An 8,280-nucleotide genomic window follows, 5' to 3' on the forward strand; every position below is an offset into this window, starting at 1 on the left:
GAGTTCGGTCTTAGTGGGCTTGGACTGGGATCACAAGATACCATCCACAGTATGACTTCCCAGCAATAGAAATGTGTGTCTCACAGTTCTGGAGGCTGAGTCCAAAATCAGCATGCCCGCTGTTCAGTGACTGATGAGGAAGTGCTTCTTGGTTGTAGGTGCTGAGTCCTTGCTGTGTACTCACAGAGAAAGCACCCTGGCCTCTTCTATAAAGGCACCCGAGTCACCCAATTACCTGCCAGAGGCCACCTAAAAAGACCATCATATTGGGGATTATATTTCAACACATGAATTTTGGGGGAATATAAACATTCAATCTATAACAGGTTGTTGCCAATTTAAGGTAATAAATGTACCATAATTAATATCTTCATGTGCAGGTGTGAATTGTTATCTGACATATAAACATGCAAGTGGAATTTGTCATAGGTTATATAATTTTTCTAGATGTCCTCAAAATTGTTCAAAGTGATTTTTATCAATTTACATTCCCACCATCCATGTTTGAGAGTTTTTCATTTACTCAAGTTCTCTCCCCAAATTGATATTTTGTGACTTTTTAACTCTGGAAAATTTGGATATGGAATAATTTTTTTTTAATTTGAATTTCTCTGACGACGAGTTTGGAGCATCTATTCATATAATTTAGGAGTATTTCATATTTTCTGTTTTTATAAATTGCCTGCATATTTCCTTTGCCCATTTTTCTATTAGTTTATTTGTATTTTAAAATTGTGATGTGTTATTTATATGTGGTGGTTGATAATCCTTTGAATGTTGTAGTCCAGTTCTCATCTTTTAAAACTTTATTTTTGGCTTCCTTATTTATTCAAAAGGTTTCCTTTTTTGTTCAAAAGTTTTTGACAAATTTGACTGCATAAAAAATAACATTTTCCCTTTTGACTTGGTCTTCCGTTAAGAAGTCTTTTTTCTCTCTTGAAGCAATGGTGATATTATTCTACTTTGTAGTTGTATAATTTGTTTACAGCACCTGTGTTTTATTCATTTGGAATCTGTATGTGGGTTATCATTTAGAGATGTAATATTTCTATTTAGAAATCTAAACATCTTAACACCATTTTTGAATAGTCTGTCATTTCAAATGATATAGAAACATTCTCTGGTCTAAGTAATGACTATACATGTCCCTGACTCCATTTCTCAGCACTCTGGGAATTCCATTCTATAGATCCACTTATCTTTTTCCTATGCTGTTGCCACAGTACCCTAATTATTATGGTTTTCTATTATTTATACTGATAGGACAAGTAACCCCAGATATTCTTATTTCCAGAAATTCCTGGCTTATATACTTCACTCTTTATTCTTTCACATACATTTTTAGACTCCATCTTTTAAGTTCCATGAATGATTCAACTAGTACTTTTATTACATTCATATCAAGTTTATAAAATTGGGACAATCAACATTTTAATGATACTTAGTCCTCCCATTTGAGAAAATAACTCAGTTGTTAGGTCTTATTTTTTTTGGTAGAGTTTTATAATATCACTGTAAAGTTCTTGTATGATTTTTGTCACACATTGTTAGAAATTGTTAGAATTTTTTGTTATTACACATTGTTTAAAATTGTGTTTATTTGAATATGCTTTTATGTTATATATTCATATTAATTACAATTGGCATCTGATTTTTGAAGACCGACCTAGTATCTCTTGTGAATTGTTTCTAATAACTTGTCTGTTCAATCACTTGGAATTCTTTGTAGATAACCATTCAATTATAAATTTTAAGATTTGTGTTTCCCTTTCCAACTCTTACTCACCTTTTCTTGTTTTATTGCATTGGATAGGAAATTAATAGCTTTGAATATTGAATGCAAAGACTTCACTGTATTTTTTCTTGTCATTAATGGGAATGCTTGTAAAGTTTGCCATTCAGCAAATATTGATGTGTACTTCCTATATGCCAAACCTGGTTACAACGATGGAAGACAGACAAGAATCTCTGTCTTCATGGGGTTTACTTTCTAGTTGGTTGGACAAACATGTAATACTTGTAGTATGATTGATTGTGATCCATAATGTGGAGAAAAAATCAAACAGGAAAGGGAAGGGTGATAAGTCAGGCTGGGGGTGAAGTGAAGGAGTTGTAGTTTTAAATGAGATAGTTATGGGAGGTTCCAAGGAATGAAACTTTCAATGAAATGAATGTAATATTTGAGTAAAGACTTGAACAAGTTGAGCTCCGTGTGGGATAAGTGCAAAGGTCCTGACACATGATTGTATCAGATGTGACTGAGAAGCAGCCAGGAGACCTTGTGGTTTAAACAAGAGAAATGGGAGGACACAAAATGAGATACAGTCAGAAAAGTAATGAAGGACTACATTGCAAGAAATTTGGCTTTTAATAAGATGAGAAACTTTCAAGAAGATTTTGAACAGATTTGAAAGGAAGATTCTTGGCTGAAATTATTTGACTTATATTTTAAAAGACACACTCTGACTGCTGTGTTGAAAACAGAATGGAATTGAATTGGAATGGGAAGAGCTGGGGAGTGGTAGTAACCAAAGGAAAGTGGAGAGGACCAGATAAGGCTCACATTTGCTGATCTGCTGATGGGGAATCTGGATGGAATAGAGAAGTTAAGAATAAATATCAAGTCTTTCATCTGAATAGCTGGAAGTTTGAGACTTTTTTTACGTTCTGAAGTAGGAAAAACTAGGAGAGAAATAAGTTTTGGAGAAAAACTAATAGAGTCAGCTTAGAATGTAGGAAGTTTGAGACACCAGGTTGAGAAAGCCAAGAGAAGATGTCCAGTAGGTTGTTGGATCATGAGTCCTGAATTTAGGAAAAGCACCTTTATTGGACATGTTAGTTTGGAGACTTGGTGTACCAAACTAGTAGATCCAGTAAATGTCTACATGAGTTTATCAAAGAAATGACAGAGAAGAGTTCTAAGGATAGATGACTGTAGCAAAGGCAACAGCAAAGTAAGGTGAGAAGTGACTGGTTAAATAGAAAGCACCCAGAGGGAATGGGGGCCATGAAGGTAAGGGCAGAAAGTATTTCAAAGGGGATGGAGTTATTAGTGTGTCTTTCTTGCTCAGTTTGGGCTGCCATAACCAAGGGCCAGAGACTGGGTGGTTTATAAACAACAGAAATTGTTTTGTCCTGGTTCTCGAAGCTGGGAGTCTAAAGTCAGGTTGCCAACATGGTTGAGTTCTGGTGAAGGGTCCTTCCTGTACTGTAGACCATTGGCTTCTCCTGTTCTCACACGGCAGAAAGAGGGGAAGAAAGCTCTCTGGGATTCCTTTTATAAGAACATTAATTCCATTCAGAAGGGATCCAACTTTATGACCTAATTACCTCCTAAAAGTCCTCTTTCAATGCCATCTCATTGGAGGTTATGAATTCACCTTATCCATATTAGGTATACCTATGCAGTGCACTGCAGTGCCAGGTGCTGCTAATAGACTCATGACTTGGTTTGTTTTCTGTTTCTACAATATATTATCTAAGACTTAGAAATTTATAAGGAAAAATTTTCATTTTGGCTCATAGTTCTGAAGGCAGGGAAATTCAAGATTATGCTTCAGCTCAGGGCAGAAACAGATGGGCAAGCAGGCACATGTGAAAGACAGTGAACACAAGGGCTAATCTTGCTTTATACAACACACTTCATGATTGCTGACCCACTGTTACTGGACCTACATCAATGCTTTCAGCAGGGAACAACCATGGCCTGGTTACTTCTTAAGGACCCCACAACCCCTTACCAGCATCACATTGAGGAATTAAGCCCTAACATGAGTTTTGTTGAGGAAGAACTGTATTCAAACTATAGCATCCCAGTAGAAGATGACAAAATAACTCAGATTTTAAAATATGGGAACATTCTGATATCTACAAAATCAGTTTCAGTGGAGAGGTTAGAGAAACCCTCCCATTTTCCTAACTATTGGAGTTTTGTTTTGTTTTTTTTTTTTTTGTTTTGTTTTAGACTCATATTTATTTATTTTTTAATTTTTTTTATTGTTGGTTGTTCAAAACATTACATAGTTCTTTTTTTTTACATATTGATATAGATATAATATCAGTGTTGATGAAGTTAAACCAAAGACAACATGTGCAAGACAAACTTTTTTCTTAAAAAATAATCCACAATTAAGCGTTCATACTTATCTGCATAAAACTTCTCAGAATCGCAAGAAGTTTCCACTTTTCATCTGACACCTTTCTAGACTGTTTGAAATTTCCATTCTTAATAGAATATTAAGAAAACTATTCAAACATAATTTTTTCCAAAACTAAAATTTTAAAAAAATTGTTTGACACAATGTTTGTACATATTTATGTGATACAATGTGATAGTTTGATTCATAGACATTAAATAGTGATCAATTCAGGGTAATTAGCATATCTGCCTCCTTAAACTTTTATCATTTCTTTCTTTTTTTTTTAATTGTTGGTCATTCAAAACATTACATAGTTCTTAATACATCATATTTCACAGTTTGATTCAAGTGGGTTATGAACTCCCAATTTTACCCCGTATACAGATTGCTGTATCACATCAGTTACCCTTCCATTGATTGACATATTGCCTTTCTAGTGTCTGATGTATTCTGCTGTCTGTCCTATTCTCTACTATCCCCCCTCCCTTCCCCGAAAGCAGTATGGAGATTTCTTGGAAAGCTGGGAATGGAACCACCATTTGACCCAGCTATTCCCCTTCTCGGTCTATTCCCCAAAGACCTAATAAGAGCATGCTACAGGGACACTGCTACATCGATGTTCATAGCAGCACAATTCACGATAGCAAGATTGTGGAATCAGCCTAGATGCCCTTCAATAGATGAATGGATAAAAAAAATGTGGCATTTATACACAATGGAATATTACTCTGCATTAAAAAATGACAAAATCATAGAATTTGGAGGGAAATGGATGGCATTAGAGCAGATTATGCTAAGTGAAGCTAGTCAATCTTTAAAAAACAAATACCAAATGACTCCTTTGATATAAGGGGAGGAAACAAGGACAGGGTAGGGACGAAGAGCTTGAGACGAAGATTTACATTAACAGGGTTGAGAGGTGGGAGGGAAAGGAAGTGAGAAGGGAAATCTCATGGTAATGGAAGGCGATCCTCAGGGTTATACAAAATGACATATAAGAGGAAAGGAGGGGTAAGACAAGATAATACAAATGGAAGAAATGATTTACAGTAGAAGGGGTAGAGACTATTGGAGTCTTAAACAGAGAAACATGGAGTTTTGTTTTAGCCAGACATTAAATTCAGTGTCATATATTACAAAATTCAGTCCTTAGTTGTTAGTATATTCTGACTTCTTTCTCTAATTTTGTTTTCTTTGGACAGAAGTTAATTCCAGCAAAGATTAAATCATAAACTCAGTTAATTTATGAGATAATCTTCACTCTTAGATTATTATTTAGCTAAATATGAAGTTGTAGGATGATATTATCCCCTTGCCCATTGTCCTGGGCATCTAATATTACTCCTTAAAAGTCACCTGTACAGGGCTGGGGAAGTGGCTCAAGCGGTAGCATGCTTGCCTAGCGTGCACGTGGTGCTGAGTTCGATCCTCTGCACCACATAAAAATAAAATAAAGATATTGAGTCTACTGAAAACTAAAAAATAAATATTAAAAAATTCTCTCTCTGTCTTTCTAAAAAAAAATAATATTTTTTTTTTTAAAAAGTCACCTGTATGTGGAAGTATGACTCCTCTGTGGCTAGTTTAACTTTTTTCCCTTTATCTTGTAGATCTGTAGTTTTACTCTCCTATGTGTAAATGTAGATTGATTTTTATTTTATTCATCCTTCTCAGCATGTGGTGTGCTCTTTCAAAGTGAGTCTTTGTTTTGTGCTGTTTGTTTTCTTTCAGTGCTAAGAACTTCTTAGCCAACTTCCCTTAAAATACCACTTCCCTGACAATCCGTTATTCTCTCCTTATGATGAAAGTCTCCCTGGGTGTTCTGGAGCCTTTCAGTGTTACTCCTCTATTTGTCTGGATTCACTTATGTTTCCTCTTTTTGCTGCATTCTGTGCATATTCTTTGGCACTATTTCTGATTCTCTTTGGTACTGCTCTTGGGAGACCATTCTATCTGAATCTTTTTAATGATTATGTGTTTTTTGGTTTTTCCATTTCCACTTATTCTTGTTAAATATTTGTCTATTTTTTATAATTTTTAAAGTTTCCTTCATGAATACTAGTCTTTCCGTGAACACATTGTTTAACCTAAATATATCTCTGTTAAATTGATTATAGGTGATTCTTTTACTTGCATTTGGTCAAGATATAGTCACCTCCAAATTATTGAGTTGGCTTTCTGTGTTCTAGTGTTCATTTGGATTTTGTTGTGGTGGTGGTTTTGTTGACAGCAGGCATCACACTGAGTGAGAAGTGTCATTCTCATTCTCTCTCTTCCTAATAGAAGGTTTTTCAGGTGTCTCCTCTAGTGTCTCAACACCCTCCGCCCTGAAGCAGCTCTTTCATTGGTATTTCAGGATTCCTGCCACCCAGCAAAGGTTTTTGAAACAGCCCTCGCCTGGTCACTGAACCAGTGGGCTGCTTCGCATCTGTGGTGGTCAGCTTTTTGCCACTGTGACCAAAACACCTGACAAGAACAATTTAGAGGAAGAAATTTTCTTGTGGCTCAGGGTTTCAGACATCCCAGTCAATGGTTAGCTGCTGACTCCCAAGCTCTGTGTGTGAGGTAAAGCTGAACACTGTGGCAGGGAGTCAGGACAGAAGAAAGCTGCTTAGCTCATGGCAGCCAGGAAGCAGAGGGAGGAAGGGGCCAGGGACAGATCTAGCCCAAGGCCATCCATGCCCCACCTGCCTACAATGACCACCAAGTAGTCCAAATTATTAATCCATCAAAGGGATTAATCCACTTATGGTGTTAAAGCTCTCATAATCCAATCTTTTCACCTCTGACCACTGCTACACTGCCTAATTCTTGGGGCTTTCCTAGATGGAAACCATAACAGCACAGGTCCCATCTGGATGGCTTTCCCTACTTCCCTCTCCTGCAGTTAGGCGCCATTGAATGGTTAGACAGTGTCTTATGTGGGTAACAGAACCACAGTCCTTGATTTCGTGCAGGTAGCATAGAGTTTGTGTCCCACTGCTCATGGTGTGGCATTTAATTAACCCCACTGGAGTGGGACCTTTGCCCTTTTGTTTCCACATGTGAACTACAAGGTACCCGTGGCTTTAGCCCCTATTTATCTACCACTGTGGTCTAAAAGGATGTCTTATTTTCAAGAAAAAGATGATCTATCATTGTATTCAGAACTAAAAATATAATTTTTAAAAGCTCACCTGTTACACATTATAGTCTTAATAAGTATTATTTTTAGCCATAAATATGACAATAATTGTGTATGATTTACATGCATTGCATATTTGTGAAAAGCATCATTCAACAGAATTAATTTCTATCCTGAGAGTTCATGCTAATTTGACATTATTCTACTGAACTAAAATTAAAAAAAAAAAAAACAACCGTAAAGTAGTCCTAGATCAGGATAGACTGTATCAGTAGGAGGCAAGTCATTGTCCTGATTCATAGGGTCACAAGTAGAGCATTCTGTATCCTAGTATTTTTTTTTAAACTGCTATGACATATGAATTCCACCAAAATAATTTCCCCCATTTTGATGGCTTTTTGTCTTCCTCCATCCTCTCCTAAATGAAATTAAAATTTGAAGACTGGCGGAAGGGAGGTGATGCCTTTCCAACAGGGCCACCCAACCAAATGGAGGTCCTGTTGACAGTGCTTTCAAGATTAGGCCCCTGGAGGATGAGTCAGATATTCAGTCAAGGAGATCATGTGTTTAAAAAGGAGGGGAGAGAGCACCCAACACAAACCTAATCTTCCCCATGATGCTCATAGAGTTAGAAACTTTGCAACAGTGATTTGTAAAGCTCCACTTGCCTTACTGCAGACAGCAGTGGAGAAACGAGTTACATTCACCCCTGTGATCACTTTAAGGAAAGAAGATTTAAGCATTCTTGAGGAAAGAAATTAGTTCAAAATAAATTTTCAATCCTTATCATATTCATCTGACCAATGGTTTTGACTTTGCAGCAGCATAATTATTATAATTTATGCAGCAGATCATGGTAGGATTTTGTCCCCAAAGTTTTCAGAATATAATATTCTAAAACATTGGTCTGACTGCTAAAGCTTACCTGACTGGTTTTACTTTTTCGTAAATTACCTCCCTCCTCCCTTAAGGACACGATGCGTCCTTCTGCAGAGGCAACTTATCCTTATGGCCATG

Source organism: Urocitellus parryii, chromosome 8 (genome assembly GCF_045843805.1).
Source record: "Urocitellus parryii isolate mUroPar1 chromosome 8, mUroPar1.hap1, whole genome shotgun sequence".
In the NCBI taxonomy this organism is placed as follows: domain Eukaryota; kingdom Metazoa; phylum Chordata; class Mammalia; order Rodentia; family Sciuridae; genus Urocitellus; species Urocitellus parryii.